Raw genomic sequence first — 22,496 nt, forward strand, 5'->3', positions numbered from 1 at the left:
AGGGAGGCCCTTGAGTGGATGGTGCAGGCCTATCTGGATGACCCAACTGAGGTCTACATTGATCGTGACCCATTGGTGTATTGGTATGGGAAAAGGCCTCACTGGCCACTGCTCAGCAGGCTGGCTATAAATTATTTGTCTTGCCCACTCGCAAGCGTGTCTTCGGAACGAGTTTTCAGTGCTGCTGGTGCCATTGTTACTTCAAAAAGGACCCGCCTCTCACCCAAAAATATGGAGAGGTTAACAATGATCAAGATGAATCAGCACTTCATACCACTAGATTACAAAATATGTGAATCCACGTAGGAAGAAGAGGACACCGACTTCACAGAGTTTGAGGACGAGCTCTACTTCTCTGACCACTAGACTTGAAAAACGTACTTTTTGTTTTCTTCCGTCCTTTTGGACTTTTATTTCTGTGTGTCTTTCTTTGATTTGTAACTTTTAGCACAACAAAACTGTAATCACAACAAATCCATCAGCAGCACTGTCTTCGTCTTATTTTCAATATTGAAAGTTCCGCTGTCTGAATTCCTGAAGTTCACAACTCAGTCATGTTCCTCTAGTCTCCTCCTCCAGACTCCGCCTATCCATTTCCCTCAAGGCAGATGGCCGGATTACGCAGAATCTAGAAACTGTCTCTTCAGTCCATACACGAGTCACCTCAAAAGAAGTGGGACTGGATTGACTCACTATGCTGACTGCACCTTCTGAAATTGACACGAGAGGCTGCCCTGTGGCCCTCCACTTAAGATGATGACAAGTGGAATAGGTAATGAATGATGAGATGGCATGAAGTGGTGACACTGGCTGTCTGGCTCTGATGAAAGCAATTGTTGTTTGTTTGTTGTGCATGGATTGAATCCTATCTATGTGTTCTGTTATTATTATTTAATCTTTTACACACTAAATGTAACTCAAGTGTACTCTGGTACCTTGTTTAATACAAATTGTACTTCTACTGCAAGGGCCAGCCACTACGTTTCTTTTTTCAATATGGAAATGTCCTTGGGCTCAGTGTGTAGACAATATTGAGTTTGCCAATAACAGACCATGATGATGATGAATCTTGCTAATTAAAGTTACATAATATCTTTATTCTTTACACAGCCACACACTGGGATGGATGGATCATCATCATTGTCAGTTTACGGAAGAAATATGGCCGTTTCGTGAGTGGCAAGGCAAACAACAGGTAAACAAGTCAACAACAGCAGACCTACATGTCTGTCTAGTTGTGGTATGGGAGAGGTCGAGCCAGTGTAGTGTATGCCACAGACCAGACAGCAGTTCATGTATAATTGTGGCTATGTGGCTTGCTGCATAAAATTAGATATGCGTTGTCTGTTTGTGTCAAAGAGGTATGCCACATCATCAGGTTGGTTCACTCAGTGGTGCCTGACTTGACCATCTGCATGGCCCTGGCCTGCTGTTTGCAATTACTATCCTTGAAAAGGAGACTCAGAGTACGCACTTTAGAAATGATGCCTGTATGTGTCGCCTTTGAAAGTGTTATTTTTGCACTACACACTGTACCTTATATTTTCCCTTCCTGTTTTTCCATCAACAATTGCAGGCCGGCTTTTTCCTTGTGCCATGGGAACAACATCAATCTGCAATTCCGCATCCGCCAGGCAGGCAGTTGACAGTGTGTCTGGTCACCATGATTGATCGACGGAGCGTCAGATGGAATGGAGGAGTACCGCGAAGAAGAGGAATGGCTGGATGCATGCAACTTCCAAAATTGAACACTACAACAACATACAGTTACAGTATCCTCTTCACTTCTCCTTATCTATTAAATAACTTATTGTTGTGAACTTCTATGCGTGCGACTCTCTGCTTTAAATTCATCCCTACAGCTATTTCAAAACTTTCTTTGCTATTTTTAAAACTAATGTAATGTACTACTAAGTCATTCTCTCTGAGTGAAATTGCGTAATTACAGCAGCCCTGTACTGTCTAATAGTTTAGTACTACTTAGTAAGTTGTAGTAAGTACTACTTTTCAGTAACTGACCCATCCATTTAGCAAACAACTTCATGCATGCACTTCCTTTATGTCCCTTAAAAGATTTATGGATATCTTCGTATCCAAAGATTTGTTTTTCTTCATTTGTTATTTGTCCATGCTGTGTTTTTTTTCCTCTCGCCACAAAACCTTCCCAAAAAAAACCATTCCCATCCAATTTTCAAACCCTAACCCTCTTCCCCCGGGCTGTGTGGTTTTCATTGAGGTGTGACTAAATTACAACAATAATTCCACATACTAGCAGGGAAGGATAAGGTCAAAGCAACAGAAAATATGTTCTTACTGTGTACTGTACTATCTATCATACTGTTCTAATGCTACGCTCAGGCCACTCAGTGTTTCATTTCCTTCTTTTTCATATGCTGCTACTGCCAGTGTGTACTACTACTACTACCACCACCACAACGATGACATTTCATCTGTCCAGGATTCAACCTTAATCACCATTTGCCATGCACCCAGCCCTGTGCCTAGCCCTATTCTCAAACACGAGTCACAGGTAAGATAAGCATATTGGGGGAGGAAGAATAATAGAGTAGGAGGAGAGGAGAGACTGACGGTAGTACTAGTAAAGTAGTAGGACAATTGAATTCACTGACTCTGTCCGTGGCACTTTTCTAAAAATTTGGGCGATTAAACAATTTGAATCAACCAGCCAGTTGAATTTCAGGAAAACAAACGTACAGTTGAGTTAACCCCCCCTGCCTCCCCCACAAAACAGTAAAAACGCATATGCTATGTTTAAGTTGAAACTAAATAATTATTTACAACCTAACAAAAATAAACTATCCCACAAGACCCGACCCACCCCCCTCCCTAACCCCAACCAATGTCCATGAAATGTCCTGAAGAAAAGTTCCAAAACCCCAACGCCCAATTCCCCCCCCCCCAAAAGTCTTTAAAAAAGGGGCAAGGGACAGTCTTTCCTCCTCTACTGCCGCCGGCAGTGTCCTTTGGCCAGGTGGTCCTGACGCTCCCTACGGAGGTCCTTGACCAGGGTTTTTAACCTCTCCACCTCCTGCTCAAGGTTGGACACCCTGAGGGTCAAGCGGTGCAGACGAGCCTTGCACCTGCTGTGGGGGGAAGCTGATTTTTTTGCTGCTTGGCGGTGGCATGTGGCTGCGGTACCACGGATCCGTACCGCTGAAGGCTTGCGCTGACTGGATGACCCAGGGTGAGCGGAGGAGGATGCATCTGTCACGGATGTTGTAGATGTCGAATGAGACTGCGTGTCCTCCACCTCCTGGGCCACCAGACGCCAATATTCGGCGACAATCACCTCCAGCTCCTGTTGCTGGGCCCCTCTAGCCAGCTCCTTCCATGTTAGTTTGGAAGGAGCATCTATATGAAGAAAGAAAAACATACTGTAACCAATGCTCTTTTTTTTTTTTTTTTTTGGTGCAAGACATTTATTGTGCAAAAAAGAAAGGTTACACTGCGTAACGCCAACAACCCGGAGGCAGGCCGCGATATGGACAGGTGTCCCATAACCATAAGTAGTGTGCAAGGAGTCATACAACAAGGTTGGTAGCATGTCCCCAAAAGAGATATTGACCCCTGTCATGGGCAAGGAGTCCAACAGTGCAATCATTACAAGGTAAATGGTCTCACATTTTTGTGCCGTAGACTACAAATGGATCTCACGCTCTCAGCCCTGCACCGCCACCACGACGAGTGCCAGAGCCTCAGCTCAGTAAAAGAACAATGCAGATAAAACATGTCCACGTACACCTTTTCACCCAATCCCCCACAACAATCGGAGGGAAACAACGAACTTTGGTGCAGAGCGGCATCAACAATCATACATCACATCTCACATACGCATGGTCGTGTGTTCAATGACCAGGCAGCAATGGAAGGATGTCAATCGACGGCAGGGGCAGGGGCAGCGGCGGAATGTTTGCAATGCATCACCCACGGGGCGTGGGCAGAGAGGGGGGGGGGGAGGGGCAAGTCAAGACAGCGGGTCACCTGGCCAGAGAGGGGGACATTTCGCCAAGTCGGCCAAACACACATCAAGCGCCTAGCTAGGTAGTTTTAGAACGCCTCGCGGCCACCAAGCAACTCCAACAATCATGATCCATCCTGGCAAGGAAATGCATATTGGGGCCAAAGTCCTCACCCCATGTCATCTGAAACGCCCACGTCAGGGGAGTTCACAGAGGCGTCAGATCCCGCTCGCTCTCTAGTCCACTGAAGGAAGGGCTCCCAGATGTCGTTGGGTCTAGAAGCGGTTGGCATCGTTTCCCAGTAATGTGTGAGTTGTGACTGACCATATGTAACGTCTTTAACCCATGCGGCAAATGTAGGCAAGGCGCTGCGACCCCAGTGTATCGCTACCTGGCGTTTGGCGTAAAGGAGCAGCAGAGCGTGCAGTTTTCTATCACAGGGTGCGGTGTCCTTAACGTAGCCCAGTAGGCCCAAAAGTGGGGTGGGTTCATCAGTTCTGTGTAGAATTTGGTTGATGGCCGCAAAAACGTTTTACCAGTATTCATTCAGCTTAGGGCATCCCCACGCCGCATGGAGAAAAGACGCATCAGCTCCACCGCATTTCCAGCATGACGCATCAGCGCGGATGCCCATGCGATGCAGCAGTATTGGTGTGCGATAGTACCGGTGTAGAAACTTAAAATGGACAAGCCGTAGCCTATAATTCGGGGACAGTGCCGTGAGTTGTTTACAGCAATATTCCCACATGCCATCCGTCAGGGATCCGTCCAGGTCAGCCGTCCAAGCATTTTTGGCTGTAGGCACAGTAATCGGGGCCTGTTCCTGCATGCAATTGTACAGTCTAGAGACCAGTTTCGCTGGGGAGGGTCGCGATAGTAGATTCTGGAGGGCATCGAGTTGCGGCGGCTCCTCGGGGAACTGGGGCCACATCCGTTTACATGACTCCCGGAGAGAGTGGTACAGAAGCGTGTCCGAGAACGAGACGGGTTGGCCGTCCCCGCTGACCCCCAATGCACCAAATGTCCCATCGGGATAGATGTCCGCGAAAGTGTGCACACGTCTCCCCCGAAGCATGATGGCGTCTCCCCTAGCGCACAGGCAGGGCAGCATCGGGTCGCTCCGCAATGGGATAGCCGGCGCATAAAGTAGGGGGAGTCCCGCCCTACGTCGTAGTTCACGCCAGGACCAGCGGATCATTTCTACGGTGTCCACATCCCTCGAGGGGCGTGTAACTTTGCCATACAGCGCCACCTGAAGCGGTAACGGTGCAACAGCAGCCAACTCCACCGCCACATGCGGCTGGTAAGGGGTGGGAAAACCCCAAAAGTGCAAGAATTGAGCTTGCGCACATAGCGAGTAGAGCTTTAGGTCAGGCGCCCCGAGGCCACCCTGCCGTAACGGGAGTGTGAGCAGGGCCCAAGAGGTCCTCGCCTGCCCTCCAGCCCACACCAGATTCAGAAGCAAGGAGCGGACACGCGCATGGAAGCTTGCAGTCATGGGCAGCGGAATATTGACGAACAGATATAAAAATTTGGGGAGAACCACCATTTTCGCCAATGCTATTCTCGCAACTAGTGACAGAGGAAGTTTGTTCCAGACCTCCACCTTTCGCTCCAGCCAGTCAACCGCCCTGCCAAAGTTGAGGGACCACAATTCCTGTGTATCCCTACTGACCCATATTCCCAGGTACTTGACCGCGTCAGTTTCCCAACGCAGAGGGTAGTCCGAGGGAGGCTGAACGGTCGCGTCAGTTAGAGGGAATGCAACTGACTTGGACCAATTTATAGACACGCCCGCCAGTCCCTCGAAGCGCACGAATTCCCGGAGCAGTGGGCTCATATTGTCAGTAGGGTTGATGACGTATAGGGTGACATCGTCTGCATATAGGGATATCAGCAGACTGCGAGAGCTGAAGCCTATCCCTCTCGCCGTGTGGTGCTGTCGAACCCTAGCCGCCAGCGGCTCCATTGCAATAGCAAAAAGGAGAGGCGACAGTGGGCACCCCTCTGGAGACGGCAAAGGGCTCGGACACTAGACCATTTACTCTTACCCGAGCTCTGGGCTTGTCATATAGCAGTTTGATAAGAGTGATGAAGTTTTGACTGAATCCCATCCTGCCAAGAATCCGAAATAGGTAAGGCCACTCCAAAGAATCAAATGCTTTGGTTGCGTCCAAGAACACAACCGCAGCTTGGACGGAGGGGTGGAGATAATGCAGGACAGAGAAAAGAGTTCTGAGGTTGTGTGAGGTGGCGCGTCCAGGAACAAACCCCGACTGGTCAGGGAGAGCGATGATTGGTAACAGCGGCTGTAGTTTGTCTGCAATGACCTTGGCAAAGATCTTCGCATCCACATTTATGAGGGAGAGGGGACGGTAGGAGTCAAGGAACAGGTCGTCCTTGTCGGGCTTCAACAGGGTGATAATCAATGCTTCATGCATCGAGTCCGGGAGGGTATTGAGTTCTAGCGCCTCAACGAACACCGAGTGTAGTTTCGGGGCCAGTTCCTCAGCATACGTCTTATAAAATGACGTTGTCAGGCCATCAGGACCAGGAGCTTTGTTAGCTGGCATGCTCTTGATGACTTGAGCTATATCCTGGACCGTGACCGGGAGGTCCATGTACTGCCTATGGTTGTCGTTGAACCAGACGAGGGCGATAGAGTCAAGAAAACTGTCCAGGGAAGCAGGAGTAGCTGTCTGTCTAGATGTGTAAAGGGATGCGTAAAAGTCAGTGAAGGCTGTCAGCACCGCCTCCTGGCCCATAACCAGGGACCCCTCAATATTGTGAATTGTGTGTATATAGTGTGTTTGCGCCTGAGGGGCAATCAATCTGGCTAACGTCCTGCTTGGTCTGTCCCCCTCCCCATATCTACGGGCCTCGGCTTGTCTCCCCAGGAACTTCACCTCCCTCTGCGCCTCCTCATTGAAGTCTAGCAGTTTGATCTTAAGACAGCCAGCTAGTTCCAGCGTCGGGTCCCGACAGAAGGCCAAGTCCAGATCTCTTAGCTCACGTTCCAACTGGGCTAGTGTCCGTCGTATGGTATGTAATACCCCTGCTTGCCTAGCTATACATTGGCCCCTGATCACCGCCTTAAAGGCGTCCCACACTATGGCCTCTGAGGAGGCTGAACCCTCGTTGTCCAGAAAATATTTGATAATATCTTCTCTAATTTCTTCAGTGAATACCTGATCAGCAAGTGCGTGAGGTGGCAGTCGCCAGGAAAAAGCTTTAGATGTTACATTGGGAACTCTCAGTTCTAGCATGCAGGGGGCGTGATCCGAAAGTGATCTAGCCTGGATGTCCACCTCCCCCACCCATGTCGCAACCTCAGGTGATACCAGCCAGAAGTCTAGGCGGGACCAGGCAGCATGATGACATGTGATATAGGTCCCTGTTCTCTCCCCAGGATGACGAATTCTCCACACATCAGTCAGCATTCCCTCTTCCATCACATCAAGCACCGCTTGTCTCGCTTTAGCATGCGTTGGTCTACTAACACCTCTACGGTCCAAGGCATCATCCAGCACAACATTGAAATCCCCTCCCACTACAATCAAGTGGCAATCCAGCAATGCAATTTGTGCCCAGACATTTCGAAAGAAATCTGGATCATCCATATTCGGGCCATATATAGCAGCAAGTATCAGCGGTCTTCCCTGTAATGAACCATGCACAATGACATATCGGCCATCTTTATCCAGTACACAAGTGTGCTCCCGCCAATCCAACCCTCTCCGCACAAGGACAGCCACCCCCCTGGCATAATTAGAGTAAATTGCGGAATAAATATGCGACCACCTGGGGTGCTTTAGTCTGGGCGAGGGGGTCATGTTAATGTGAGTTTCCTGCAAAAAACATATGTCTACATTGTGTCTGGCCAGTGCAGCATGCATCAATTTAGCTTTCTTATAGTCCCCAAGGCCCCGAATGTTCCAAGTCCACAATTTAACCCCCCCCATACCAGTAGTTTAATCGGAGCAACCGGGCTCCCACCCTTCCTACCCCCAGCGCCCCAGGAAGGCCCTCATACCGCACACACATTGACCTCCTGCGTAGTATAGAAGAGATAAGACAGATCACTTTGCACCGCACCAGAACAGGTAACCAAACTTTCAACAACCCCCACCGCCCCCCACCCACGCCAACCCCCCAATTAGGTTGCGATAAAACCCCATTCGTGCTCCGTACAGCACCAAAGTTAACTAGGAACAGAAATAACGGGAGATACCCCATGGGGGCGAGGTGCTCCTAGCTGACACCCCTGAATGCACAGGGTGGCTGCACACTCAAGGATAGTAGCAACCCCCGAGAGGTGCCCGGCATCGCTAAACAGACACCAATGGAATTGCAGCTAGAGAAAATTTTCACAGACCTGGGACGCAGCTTACAGTCAGGGTCGTCCCCAGTAAAGGCAGGCAGGTCAGGCCGCTGTAAGCAGTTTCTGCCGGCTCGTGACCTACGAGAATCAACCAGACCATCAATGACAAGCAGCAGAAAAGGGGTAACACGGTCCACCTGGTTTCAATGCTCTCAATCGTTTTCGCTCATCTGGGCAGCGTCCTCTTCTAGCCTCGGAGACCTACGTCTAGCGCCAGGGCCACAGATGTGTTTGGCAAATTTCAAGGCCGATTTGGCGTCTGTGAAAAAGTGCGCATCATGATCATGAAGTATTTTCAGTTTGGCCGGGTATAACAAGGAGTACTTGACACCGGCTTGCATCAGAAGTTTCTTCGCTGGTATGAACTCCTTCCTGGCCGCCTGGACAAGGGGAGTGAAATCAGGATAAAACGAGATATGGTTTCCCTTATGAGTGATCTTGCCTTTCTCCCGGGCCAGCTGCAAGATGCGGTCTCTGTCCTGAAAGTTGAGAAGTTTGGCCAGTATAGGGCGAGGAGCGGCTCCCGTCAGTGGCTTCTTGCCCAGTGCCCTGTGCGCCCTTTCAACAGTGAATACCTGGGACAGGTCTGGGTCGAAGAGCTCGTGCAGGAGATCCGTAACAAACACCTCCATCTTCCCGGTGTTATCCGTCTCCGGAATGCCAGTAATTCTAATGTTGGATCTCCTGGACCTGGCTTCCAAGTCGTCCGCCTTGGCACGCATGAGTTCTAGTTCACGTTCAATGTTAGTAATGTGCTGTTTAGTCTGCTGTTGGAACTCGCAGCATTCCGTGTTTCTGTTTTCCAGGCTGTCCAGCCTCGTCTCATGCGTGTCCACCTTTGACTTAACTGCCTCCAGCTGTGAGGACAGCGTATCCAGCTTAGTATCGATGCTTTTTAGGCTTGATCTGACCTCCAGCATTAAAGCGCCAAAATCAATGTCAGCAGCAGAGCTTTTTGGATGGGGCGTCGCGGCCTCCGTGTCCGTTGAATGCTGTTTGTTCTTCTGCTTTTGGTCAAATGTTAGCCTGGGCTGTCTCGCATCCTTCGTGCCCCCCATCATGTATACTCGAAGAAGTAGCCGCGCAGATCACGCTGTGGCGCTCTTACCAGCTCCCCTTGGATTCAGCCTCACGGGCCGAGCAGGATCAGCTCCGGGTGTTACGCAGCAGATCCGGGGGTCCGACAGTTCTCAAGCGCGGCCAAACTGACTAGCGCCACTCAGTGCTTACTTCAGGCCCAACTAGCAGCGTCCGGCGATTGGGCAGATCGGGGGCTCGACCCCGAAGGAAGCAAGTTGAGGGCACCGGCCTGCTCCGGTGCCCGGGCTCGGATCGCCCGCCCTCGGGAAATAACCTCTTCTAGCTGCTGGGACGGCTGGCCCCGGGGCCACAGGGGATCACTAAGCAAGGGTGGGACTCATGGATGTTCGTAACATGCCCCGGGATAGCAGCGCTCAATATAGCGACTGCAACAAAATGGCGGCCTCGCGCTTATTCCCAGCCCCCTCCTTCTCCAGGGTCGGTACCTCGGATCCAGTTTTGCACCGCTCCCGATCGTGGGTACCGAAGTCTTCGGAATAGCGAATGGCTGCGGCGCTCGGCCAGAGGAAGAGGGCGCCGATGCAATCACTGCGCAGCCGATCAGCGAAGGTCCAGTAATCCCCGGGGTCTAGTGGGTAGGCACCGCCGCCGCAGGCTCCACAGCCGAGGGCAGGCGCGGGCGCCCGGGCCGGCGCGAAACACCACCACCAGATCTAGCCTCCCAGGTGTCCTTTACTGTCGAGGATCCAGTCGATCTTTCCCCAGGCCAAGCACAGCTCTTCCGTCAGCAAAACCGGTCCCCTCGGTAACGCTGTGAAGGATTAAATAGGATTTATTAGCGTGCAGCCGGCGGAGCTCGCTCACAGAGCGGCCATCTCGCTGCTCGGTTAGCCACGCCCCCCCTGTAACCAATGCTCTTTAAGATTAACACAAAATAATTCAGCAGAAAGTTGTGTCACAGTAGCATTAGCAACTTGCAAGCACAGTACATAACATTTGTGGCCTGTATCTATCGAACTAACCTCCCACTTCGTCGGCCTCTGTTCTAATAATAGTGGGAGTTTCAGGAATTCTACTACCACTATATAGACTCACTACATTAGACTCAGACTGTACACCAGTCTTCTTCTTCTTCTCTCTTGTTTAGCGAAATTGGTACGTAAACTTGTGGAAGCCGGCAAAATGCCAGCGCAGTCAACTTGCACCCGAGTACCATGATCCAGGCATCCTTCCATTCAAAGTAAATGTCAATCATTCTTCTAAATGTCTCAACTGGACAAATCTTACTTTTTCTCACGGAAAAACAACCTTTTAATTTTATTTTGGAAACCGCCAGCCATGCATCCTTGCTTGACTTGCATTTGAATTTGAACCAAAGGATATATTGCGCGCACATACAGTTTCTGTTTCACCCACCCAGGCAGTCCTCTTTCCTTTCTCCTTCCTCCCATCCTTGCTTCAGCCTTCAACCGGCCATGCATCATATTCCCAGCCACCTCGGGCAGCATTAAAAAACACGCATCATTCTTTGCCAGTCATTACTTTTAACTCGCTCGTCCTTCCTTACACCCTTCTTTCCCTTTTCGTTCATTCCATCCATCAAGTTCATCTCTGATCTGACTTGGCTTCTCGATACAACTTTCACAGATGAGTTGAAGTCAAATTTAGAGGAGGCCATTGGTTACTCGTCAACTCCCGACGCTAATGCTATTGCTAATGAGAAGTCAAGGGCAAATGTCTTCTACCTGATTGACAAAAACTTAGTTCTAAATTTGTAAGTCTTCTTAACAGTACAGTGTACTTGTACTGTACAATATATACACCCCTGCAGAGAGCCCACTCTGCAGTCTGCAATCTCAATAAGTACCAGAATATAATAGCTTACCACTGCCCGCCACTCCCGTGGTATCCCCCACAGAAGTTCCTGATGGCTGTTGCACCACATCCGACCCTGGAGTGCCTACCTCCGCACTGGTGCTTGGCTGTGCCGATGTTCCGCCTAGAAAATACATTTCATATTTTTAGATGCCATATACACCACTCCCTATTTTGTCTTGGAATGAAAAAATGTTACTAGTACTACATAAACCATTTTAATAATTTGTGACTCTAGTCTAAACTACAAATTTCCCTTTCTTCAGGGAAGGGTGTTTTTTATTTATGCTTAGCCATAACATGTGATGCTACACTGTTTCTCACAACTGATGAATGCTTGCTTTTTAACACGCACCATTTTTCTCATAACAGCCAAGCTTCCCTTCTAAGAACAAGAGCAAGATCATCATCATATCATGTTGGACGGAGTCGTCAACGATTCATCCCCACCAAGAATTTAAGTTCCAACCAGGTGAGGGCTCTCCCACAATTAATGTGTGAAATCAGCCACTTTTCAGTTTTGAATATTTCACCGTTTATCTTATATGAACTGAAGTTGATTTTAATAAATGTTTTTACTTTTAATAAAGCTTTAAAACTTACGTAGACTCTGGTTTTTGGTCACGAGTGAGTGAGCGAAAGAGTTTGCAATTTGCAAGCATGAGTCCGTGGCTCTGAGAGGTTGGGACTCTGACTCTGTAGTCTTATGTTCTGGGTTGTATTATCATTGGGGATAATCACTGCATTCCGGAGCTAAATAATGACTCTGACACACTAGCTAGTCAGTAAGGAGATTGGGGGTTCAACTTCTGTTATGACTGAGGTATGTGGAAAGTCTAACTGCACCTATTATAATTTATAACCAATGCCCTATTTCTTGTTCATAGTTCTGTTTGTGCAGAATAGTCCCTGCAACAGTAGTAGTTTGGATTGTCCTCCTATCCAATCAAAAAGTAAACTAGTATCTTATTCTTGGTGGCCATTGACATTTTATTGTTGGGAATTGTCAAAGCATAAACATTTAGAAGACTTCAATAGACATTATGGACAACCCAGAGAACTGCACTCAGTGCATAGAGCTATTGCTGAATAGAATAGGAGTTTTGTTTAACACCTTTTGCCAACTGTGCAAGCTTAGGTAGCTACACAGACAGACTAATAATAATCCAGTAGTACCACAGGGAGTCATAGTAGAGGCAGGATAAGAATTTAGAAACAGTCTACAAGAAGATCAAACACGATTTAGGAAAAAATAGAATGAGGAACGTTTGGAAAAAGTAGATGCTTTAAAAGATAGGGAAGTATAATGATTAATATTAACAGAAAAACGTACTGGGGCCAGCAGAGGAGCCTTCGGCGGACCTATCATGGCCTTTCTGGTGTTGTTCTTGCTCCACCGGCGCCTCTACCTCCTCCTGTGTCCTCTTGCCCCTCGGGGAAGCTGATGTACAACATGGAAGAAAGACACAAACATGGATGATTGTTGTCAACCAAATCAAACATTTAAAAAAACACGTGGAAATAGACAGCAATTGCACTAAATGTATTGACCTATCTGATGTGGTCTACTAGGATATTAGCATTGCTGGATTCGCGGACCCTCTACTTGGAAAGTTATGTAACTCATTAAACCAACTACAAAAAGGACTCCGCAGCACGCTCTAGTGTCTAGCATTCGCAGTTCTGTAAAGTACACTCATACATAATCACTCAGGCCAAATGAGCACAAAATTGAAAACAAGTAAGCATAGTAGCACCGCCACTGAGCAGGCGAGCACCTGCAATCGCAGAAGATTTTGAAACATAATTTACCTGCAATGTAATTGGCAGCATACTGCTCTTTGGAAAAAACAAATTGCAATATCATAACACAGAGCAGGAGAAAACAAAGTAGTGATTATATACTAGCTACTACTACTCACCAAGGCCCGGGATCTCGACTCCAAGCAGGTCGAGCAGGTTTTGCTCCCGGTTCAGGATGTCGGACCACCGGTGCGCCGCTTGGTTGTAGGTGCGCCGGACCCCAGACTCCCGATACATGGCCCGGCAACCTTCTCCCATAGCTTGCGATGCTCCCAGAGCCCGTACCCGGAACTGGGCCTGCCGCCTGATGCCACGGTCTTGGGGAGGTGGCGCTGGACCTAGAAAACGAGTGCGGCCACCTCCACCGCATTGAAAATCTCCCAGGCTGTTACTGCCTCCCCCCTTAAACGCCCGCATTGGAGCCGGGTAAGGGGTGCGGGATCCTTCCCCTTGCTCTTCCCAGCTCCCTTTGCCATGGTCCTGGACAGGAAAGTTAAATAAAAAATAGGAAAGAATAAGGAAATGAAAATAAAATAAAAGAGGTTAAAAAAGTATTTTTTAAAGTAACGAAAAGTTGAAAAAACACAACATATAGATGTAGAAAAATAGAGGGATAGATGAGTAAAAAAGATTAAAAAAAAGTTCAAAGAAACAAAGGATTGCAATAATTAGGGGAGGATTGAAAAAGCATGCCTAGAACCACAGCAATGAATGAAAAACAAGATGGCCGTGCCCACTTAGTACCACGTGGGTAAGTTTGCGCGATATTGCCCCCGCGAGCACGCAAAAACGCATACCACCACTTAAACGCGCCTGCGCAAAACGCGAGAATGCACCTAGCGCCCGGAAACGGAAATACGCAACGCAAACAAGATGGGCGCGCCCATGTACGACCGCATAGGTAACTTCGTGGTCGTTGCGCTGAAAGAGTCCCGCGAACACGCAATAAAAAAACTTTGCCCAAATTCGCAGATTATGCGGAACACGAATTTGCTTTCGCACAAATTCGCGTACCGCGAATTCGCAAATTTCGCCCATACTTAGTATGTAGGATGTGGATGGGAGTGTGATGCGGTCTCATGCGGATATGTTCTAAGTACTACATTTGACTGTTGGACTTGTCCCTTTTTTCAGGGTCATCCCTGAACTTTTTGCCTTCCTCCTATATTTTTTCTGACATGTTATTTGCTGTTTTATGACTCTGTGCACTTCTTCACTGCTGATCAGTGCTAAAGTGCATATGCTCTCTATGGTAAATTGATGTATGGATTAGTGACTCCATGATTGGCTTATGTGGTTTACTTGTCAGACCCTAGTACAGTGCAATGGGTGGACCAAGGGCTTGTAAATCAAATGCTGCTGGTGGGCTTACAGCACTGCTTGTGCCACCCACCAAAGCAGCTTGAAAAGTGTGTCTCAGGCCTGCCATTGCAGGGCCTGTGTGCAGTCTGGCACTGCCATGTTGACTGAGCAAGTGCAACAACTTTCCAGTCCTAAACCTTCCCTTTTCTTCATATCAGACTCCCCTATGGTAGGCCCAGGGGCAGGGTGCATTGTAATTATAAGGTAGGACATGCCCTGGTATGTGTGGCATGTCCTAATAGTGAATTACAGCCATTTTCGTTTTTGACTATTGCAAGGCTACCTGTTCCCCATAGTGCAGAATGGGCAGTTTGATTATAACATTTAATAATCCTAACTGACTCAGGGAACTAGGTAGAAATTCGAGTTTAGTATGCCTGAACTCAGAATGATAAAATACATCTTTTAGTGAAGTTGGTTTTAAAATTCTGTGTTTTAAAATACCACTTTTAGAAAGTAGTTATTTTCTTGCCTAACTGTCCAAGCCTGCCTCTGCTAGGTTGTGTATTCCTTGTCTGGCGTTTGAGTGACAGGGGCTGGGGGATTTTAGGAGACAGGGTGAGTCAGCACAGGGCTGAATAGACCCATCTGCATGTAGAGTGGTGGGAGGGGGAGCACCTGGGACCTGAATAGGGCTGTGCCTATGTTCTACAATGCTGGCTCTACCTCCTGTGGTGCGTCTGATGACCCTGGCCCACACTGTCAAAGGAAAGAAGGAGTCCTGTAAACAAAGTGCTCCAGGAATGACCAGAACTGGTTTGGACTAGGTACAGACACTCTCTGCCTTCAGAAACAAAGGATTTTGGTGTATAAAAGAAGGGACTCAGACCCCAGAACTTTACATCACTTCTGGGAATCAAGACAAACCTTTGCTGAGGAGAAGAACTGATGTTGGGTTTGGCCTGCAGTGGTTGCTTCATTGCCAAAGAAAGGAGAAAAAGGACTGAGTGTGCTTTCATCATCTTGAGGAAGATCTCCAAGGGCTTGAACTTGAGCTTGCCTCCTGCCTGAAGTCTCAGGGAATCAAGACTTCACCTCTACTGCTTGCCTGCATCTAGTACTGCAGTTTTGGCTGCTGCAGAAGGAACTTGCAACACCGACGCTGGCGAGCTACGCCATCTTCTACACCGAAGCTGTGAGTGCTGCTCCGACTTGCACCCTAGACCCGCCGCCAGCCGCCGTGCCACAGCGACGCCAGCGAGTGATGCCATAAGCTGCCCAAAGTCGTGAGCGCTGCATTGACTCCAAAACCGACATCGACATCGCGGAGCCGATCCTCGACATGGGTGACCGAGAATTCATCGACAGCACAATATTGTAAGGAACCACGGTTTCAGCGCCATCGTGATGTCACTTTCCCGATGCAGTCTACACCTTCCCTGGAGTCGTAAGGAACCGACGCTGCACAGTGCCAACGAAGCCGCACCTCATTTGTTTTTCATCGCTTTTCCAAGGTACTGTTCTTTGGGGATCTGTTTGACTCCAGGTACGACGCCGCGCACTTCGCGATCGGCACCATACTTTGGGATTTCTCCTGTCATGACGTTGTGATAACTCACATTGGAGTTATCTGTTGCTAGAGACTTAGGTTTTAAGCCAATTCATTCCTTTACAATTTGATAGCCCATACAGGCCTCTTTGAAGATGTGTGCCTTGAGACTGACTAGCAACAATGCTATCAGCAATCTTAGATGAAAACTTGGGCTCATCCGGACAACTAACACACCAAGGCAGCACACATATACAACTATTGTTTTGAAATGAATTGCATATCAAACTGAATTGAGTGCATCTATCTGTCCAACATTTATATTTAGCATCTAACCTTTTACATGTATACAATAGAAACTGAATTTACATGAGGATTAAATATGATATATCGCAGCAATTTGATCATGAATCAGAACTGGGAACAGTAGGTAAGTCACAATACACTGCGTCAAGGGGCGTTCCATGGGTGGTAAAGGGCATTCACATGATCCCATGAATGTTTTTTTACTCAAATCCCTATATACTAATAATATGCGACAGAGTTTTGTGCCGAAATGTAATTCCAATTGAAATTAGGCAGTAAACGGAGAAAAGCTTTAACTTCTCCTTTCTTTTCTGACTGTTCATGTGTGCTGCACTGTACAGCACACATAGAACTTAGGAAAAGTAGTAAAGTCAGACTAAGCATAGTATTTTGTATTTCAAGGGCAATCTGCCAGAACAAAAAATTGCTAGACTCACTGACAAACATTTGCATTATGGCGCAAAGGTGTATGCATGGCATTCAGCGGCATAATTCTGTACCAGTGTTTGGGAGACAGGAGGAGAGTAACATCTATATATATATATCGCCCTCTCCTTCTCTCTCACTCTCATGCAAAGTGGCACAGCAAATTTGGACAATATGCAGCATTGCATGAGGGTTTTGTAAATCAGGTCTGTCGTAACACAATAGTAGGAAGATTCCTGGAGGGTTTGGGAAATTCTTTTACATACCCCAGCAGGGCCACTAGTGGAATAATCTCCAGCAATGTAGCAGTGATCTGCTGCAGTTTACAAATGGTTTGCTTGTAAAAGGAATAGAGTACAGGTCCAGGACATGTGGAGAGAATGGGCACAAGTGATTCATTGCAACAGTGCTTTTCCTATGCCCTTCTTTTGATAACTGATAGCAGGAATGGCATTCTTTAGCCAAAAGATTTAGTGGCCTCTACAAAAGCAGCCACCACCTCATATGCCATTTTAAATTGGTTAGTAAATGAAAAGAGATTATCCACTGTAGACCAGCTGCAAATGAATATGGAATGCTCCAGGTAGACTAGACCAGGTAATAGTGGCAGTAGTCTATTTGCTATGATTTTAGATTTTGCCATTGAGATTGACTAGTAACAACAGGTGGCAAGAGTCACTTCTATATGGTGGGTTACTGGGCTCTAGTAGTGTGGTGATAATGGAGTCAGTCCAAAAAATCACATCTCTGGACCCCAGTCAGTACTCAATCTAGGAGTTGGTCCCATGCACCACTGAGTGAAATAAATGGTCTGTGGCTGTCGGGTCAGTTGAGCAATATAGTCCGGTAAGCTAAATAACTCCATGACCTTATTTAATGCATGTCTGCTTGTCCTAGAGCCCATGCTGTCCAGTTCAACCCAGAGCGTGGTGTTTAAATCTCCTCCTCATATTATAGTACCTGGATTGGGTTTTATGACAAAACCCCACAAGCCTTTAAAATGATGTCACTACCCCAACTGCGACATTACAACTTGTTACTTTACCACACAAGTAGTTACAAAAACTTGCTTTATGGGGTGCTGGACTTTGGAATAATATAAATCAGTATTCCAACTCCAGTCTAGCAACAGTGGGGAAGGTGTTGTACTTAAAAATCCAACACTATTCCAACAACTCCCCCCTGTAGCAAGTCATTGTAATGACTTGTGGGTTAAAGTAACACGTACTAATGTTGCATTCTGGGCAGTGACTTAGTTGTAAATGCAGGCCATTGTTAAAACTATGTGGTAAAGGATGTTTCCCCGTAGATTAGGTTCTGCTTTTGTGGCCCCAGCCATATTAGAAAAATTCAGGGTCATCTCGGTTTGCGCCATATACATTTATGAAGGTGACGTGCTTTGCACTCAACATCCCATGCACCAATTGAAAAGTACCCTGAGCATCCAAGGCAGTCTCTCTGGGATTAAAGTGTACTCCTTGTCTAGCTAGAACTGCAAAATCTTTAGAGTAGGAATAAAATGTTGAGAAGTAATGGGATGAGCTCTGTTTTTCAAAAAACCCAATCATACCTGACTTTGCAATGTGGGTTTCTTGAATTAGTGCAATATTTTGACCATGTCTGGTGAGTTACAACAACAGAGGTTGGGTTAAACGATAATCATACCTCCCGTTACTTGATAATAACTTTATCTTACATATCTTTTGAGTTCATCACTGCCTAGGAGGATATGGTAGTTCGTTCCCATCCCAGATATATTCTGGCATATCGTAAATATCCGTATGTATGGTGTAGTTGATGCCCAAGGTGTGGCCTCTCTCATTCGAAACTCATGTAAAACCCCTTCCCCTAACACGGTCCCAGATTGAGTCTCAACATCTCAAAAAATATGCCCTTTGGAGTGGAGTTCCCTGGCCTGAAGCACATAATTATAAGCTCAGAAAAATTATGCATTTGAGACAGAGTCAACTATTACCCTCCAATCAGGAGTGGCCAGAGGAACAATGCTTAAACAATTGAGTTTAAGCATATGAGAATTAAAGGAACAATAAATGTGCAGTTAGTAAGAACATTGTATAACAAATAGCAACAAGGGCCACAGGGAAGATCCAGCTATATAGTGTCGGTCTTCTAGCCCACAGTGCAGGCAAAGTCTATAGGTTAGATTCTGGGACAGCAACAGCAGCAAGTATTCAACAGTAAGGGTATTAAGCAAATGTACAGGATAATTGCCATCATAATGTGAATCTGGCACAGAGGCGGAACCTCATTTGGTAGTATCAACCAGGCTCACCCATTGTTTTGTCAGGGCAAATGGTGACTTTTATTTAACAGATTTTCTGGTAACACAACACCTGTGATTTGCCTTTATGCAATAACCTCTATCTACCAGGATAAGCGTGGCATATGAAAAGCCCAGGCCATGCAGGATTCTTTTGGAGGAGTTACACGTCCTGTGCCATGTACTGGTTGAGTGACGTCAGGAAGAAAAGATAAGGTGGAGCCCTTATTAACAATGTCCCCCTCTTTATTCATCAGGCAAAAAATAGTGATGCTATCTCCACAATTGAGCAGCTTCATGATCACAGACCAAGCTAGAGCACTGGAGGCCACCCTAATCACCAGCATGTGATGCGTCCTTTCAGTCACAAATATGGCTGAGAGATGTTTACACCCAAAGATGCTGAGCAACATTTTTTCCATATAGTCCTCAATGCTTTGCATGTTGGTACAGTCAGGTACTATCAGAGCGTGTACATTGCTTCTACAGGAGCAAGCTCTAAATCTTCATTCTTGGGTTTGATTTTCCCAGTTTCACCTGCACTTTCGTCTTATCTTCCCCTGTACCACAGAGTCGTCTTCAATGTTAGAGATTCAGAGCTCCACCATATCTAGGCTGGTGTGCTGATTATCAAGGCTCTCCTTCATGTAATCAAGTTGCCACTTGAGCAAGTCTGTTTTAGCCTCAATTGTTACCAAGCTACCTTTCATGTCCATTAGGAAGGACCAAACAACCAGATTTGCCTCCAAGACTCTGTTGCTCAAGCGAGATGCCTTGGTCATTCTTACAGTCTTGTGATCTTGTCACCTTTTTGGTCATATCAAGGTTTTGTTAGTTTGAGCTGTTTGCCTTTGGGTTTCCCCATTGTTGGTGTTAGAGGGGATATTGGATCAATGTAAGAAGAATCTGGCAGATGCTAGGTCTCAGCACCAGTGATTTTATGGCTCAGACTCATCAATCAATGGATTCACTCTCAGGTAGAGTGGAAGGCCCCATGCAGCAATCAACAGCATTTCACTTAACTTAAGTAGGCTTGTATGCATCAAAGTGTTACCTACTCTGTGTCCTACTCTGTAGGCCCACCTTAGTCGCACACACTACCTGCTGTGATTGGATCAGCTGCTCTGCCTGTATGTTGAAAGGGACTCTCAGGGCCTAGTTCTTGCTACACAGTGACATTTAGCGGCTCCAAACTCGGTTTGCAGTAATTTGTCCCAATGGTGCAAATCCTTGAACCCTTATAGTCAGCAACTGATCCTGTGCTACGTCCTCTGGCGCAGGTCACTCCGGCAATCTCTACTTGCCCGTGCAGTCATAGGACACTGCAGGTGTTAGTCCCTCTCTCTATGGGAGTTTCATATTCTCTGGCTATCGCAACCGACTCACTCGTAGCGCCCCAAGCTCTGTTGTGGGCAGCTTCTATGCCGCCATATTCACGTCGCTCTCTAACTAAGGCACATGCATTGCTGATTAGGCTGCAGCCTGCCCTCCTCCTCCAGTATGTTGTGCACGCTCCTGGGGCCGCCCAGCTGCAAAAACCACCTCCACAGGATCTTTTCACTCCTAGGCGTTCTGTTCTTTACATTCCAGTAACGGATAGTAAGTTTCTACATTGAGGCCATCTTTTTTAGCATCCTCTAGCGCCCCCCTGTTCACATTACTCCCTTACTTATACCGTTATTGAAATGTTCTTCTTCCAAGAACAATTGCTAAAACATCTCTTTTTGAAACACGTCAGGAAATAGCATACAACACATTGTTCTTCTCTATTGGAAAGTGTGGGACCTAGCCCTTTCAGTAGGGTCGCCACAAACATTTCGCTTTCACCCCTCCGTTTTTGTTAATTCGCTTTTATTATTTCTAGAACTTTTTTCACTTTACCACTGCTAAGCAGGGATAAAGTGTTTGTGCTCTCTCCTCAAAACATGATAAAATTGGCCTACAACTCGTTGGTACATTTAATTTACTCATAAGTTCCTAGTATATGGTACTAAATGTACCCGTGGCCAATAAATGATATGCTATTAGCAGGCCTGCAGCACTCGTTGTGCCTCCACTAAAGTAGCACTTTAAAACATGTATTGGGCCTGCCTTTGTAGCCTGTAGTGCAGTTTTAAACTGTAATTTTGATCTGGCAAAAGAAACCTTTTGACAGGCTTGAAACATTCCTTTGAAATACTTTTAAGTCACTCCTAAGGTAAACCTTAAAAGGCCACAGGGCTGGGTGCATGGTATTTAAAAAGTAAGACCTGCGGGTTTAAGTTATAAATGTCTTGGTAGTGAAAAGCCACTGCTGTAAGAGTTTTATTAAGTGGCAACTTTGAATTGGGAGCATATTGACATGTCATGTTTAGACTCAAATTACTTGTGATTCAATTTAATTTTTAATGGTAAATGCTCAACCTATATTGCAATAGGATTTTAAATCACAATTCTGAAAATTTCACTTTTAGAAAGTTGCCATTTTCTTGTCCTAACCTATTTTGCCTTCTGCCAGTGTCCTGAATCACATGACTGTAAATGACCCTGCTTCTGGGGATTGTGTATTCCTCTTAGACAGTGACACAAATGTGACTAGGTGTGGGCATAATGGCTCATTCTGCCAGGAGGACTGAGGTAGAGCTGAACCCTACCCTACTTAAACTTCAAAGGGGTTGCTTCCAGCACGTACAAGAAGCCTGATACAACCCTTTTGGCAACCAAACAGCTTGGAGCTTTGACAACGGATGGTAAGAACCTCCCAGCACCAGATGAAGGGGTAGGATAGAGTGTGCCACTACATACAAAGACTGCCACTGTACATATTGAACCCTTAGAATAATCCTTCAATACACTCCTGGACCTGTGGAAGACTTCCATAGGACTGCCTTGCTGCTTGAAGGACTGCCTTGCTATTTGAAGGAGAATTATATCAGCTACTTGAAGCCCGGACCATCTGAGTGACTCCATAGCAGAGTTGGCTGGGCTCCTGTGTGAGTTACAGGTACTTAAGAAGTTGCTAAGTTTTTGAACCCTGCTGCTGTAAACTTCTGGAGTGGATCCTAACCCCAGAGTGGTGTTTTCCAGGTCCTGGACTCTTGGAAGTTGTGTTTGTAGAACTGCTTCTGCCTAACCCTAAAAGCAGGGATTTCTCAACAAAAACTATCTGGTGTATGGACTGAAGACAAGGACCTACCTGCCAGCCAACCCATGCTAGGTGCATCACAATACCAATGTTCATCTTTACTCCCAACATCGGAGTCACCCTTGTCCGTTTAAGTAATACCCATGTTAGATGGAGCAGAAAAGTGACTTAGGGCATCTCTCCTTATTAAAATCAGAGGTGATGACTTTGGTCAATGGACCTGCAACCTTAGTATTCCGTTGATGTTGTCTGACTACTGCTCTGAAGACATCCGTGGCCTGATTATCAACATTTCAGCTTTTGGGCTCAACTGATTTGACTCCGGTGAAGCAGCCTACGAGGACATATCCCAAATGTTTTGAAACTTCTGTGGAGGAGGAAAGATTCAGAGTGATGTTTTAATTGCTGCCTCTATGAAAAGGAGGGGC

Source organism: Lissotriton helveticus, chromosome 10 (assembly GCF_964261635.1).
Source record: "Lissotriton helveticus chromosome 10, aLisHel1.1, whole genome shotgun sequence".
NCBI classification, from domain to species: domain Eukaryota; kingdom Metazoa; phylum Chordata; class Amphibia; order Caudata; family Salamandridae; genus Lissotriton; species Lissotriton helveticus.